This window comes from Ailuropoda melanoleuca, chromosome 9 (genome assembly GCF_002007445.2).
Source record: "Ailuropoda melanoleuca isolate Jingjing chromosome 9, ASM200744v2, whole genome shotgun sequence".
Lineage (NCBI taxonomy): Eukaryota > Metazoa > Chordata > Mammalia > Carnivora > Ursidae > Ailuropoda > Ailuropoda melanoleuca.
The window spans coordinates 12,761,747-12,762,476 of NC_048226.1; positions in this window are offsets into that span (position 1 = coordinate 12,761,747).

Below are 730 nucleotides of genomic sequence, written 5' to 3' on the forward strand. Positions count from 1 at the left end.
TTTACTCTTCATGCACAGTCGATAGATGTTAAATAAAATATACTCAACTCACTGGTGTGTCTTGCAACGGATGGTAGAGATGTTTAAGTAGGAAGAATGCCATTTCGCAGGGCTCGGAAAGGGTAATTAGTAGACTGTTGGTACGACGTGGTGAAGAACTGTACCCTTTAGCTTTCAGAACAGCGGCTGGGGGGGCCACATTATGAGAATCCATGCATGCCACTTGGCAACATTAGAATTCCAAGACAGAACCGTCTTTAAAGATTTCCTCCCCTTGCAGCTGGATGGCGAGGTGGCCTGGGCTGCTCTGGGAACAGTGGTGAGCCTTTTATCATTTATATATCATTCCAGCAGGGGCAGAAAAAAGGGACAAAATACTGAAAATAAAATTTAATTAAAAAATAAAATCAAGAGAAATGTCTCTCAGAGGCCACCTCTGTTAGAAAGACCACCTGTCATTAAGCATTTTCCTGTCTATAAACCCGAGATTGGAAGCCGATCGACTCTTCGGTTGTTTAATTTTTAATGCCTCCTGTCTGGTCTCTGAGGTAGCTGTTCTAGTCAGAGGCTGTCGCACTGATATGCACCTTGCCCAGAGAAAAAGTGAGCAGTGAGCGTTCCCTCTGCTGGAACTGGCATCCGCTGGGAGTAACCTGCTGGGGGAGAGATTCCTCCCTCCCCACCCCAGGAATTTGCTCTTATAATGATGCTAGTCTCTTCCCTCATTGCC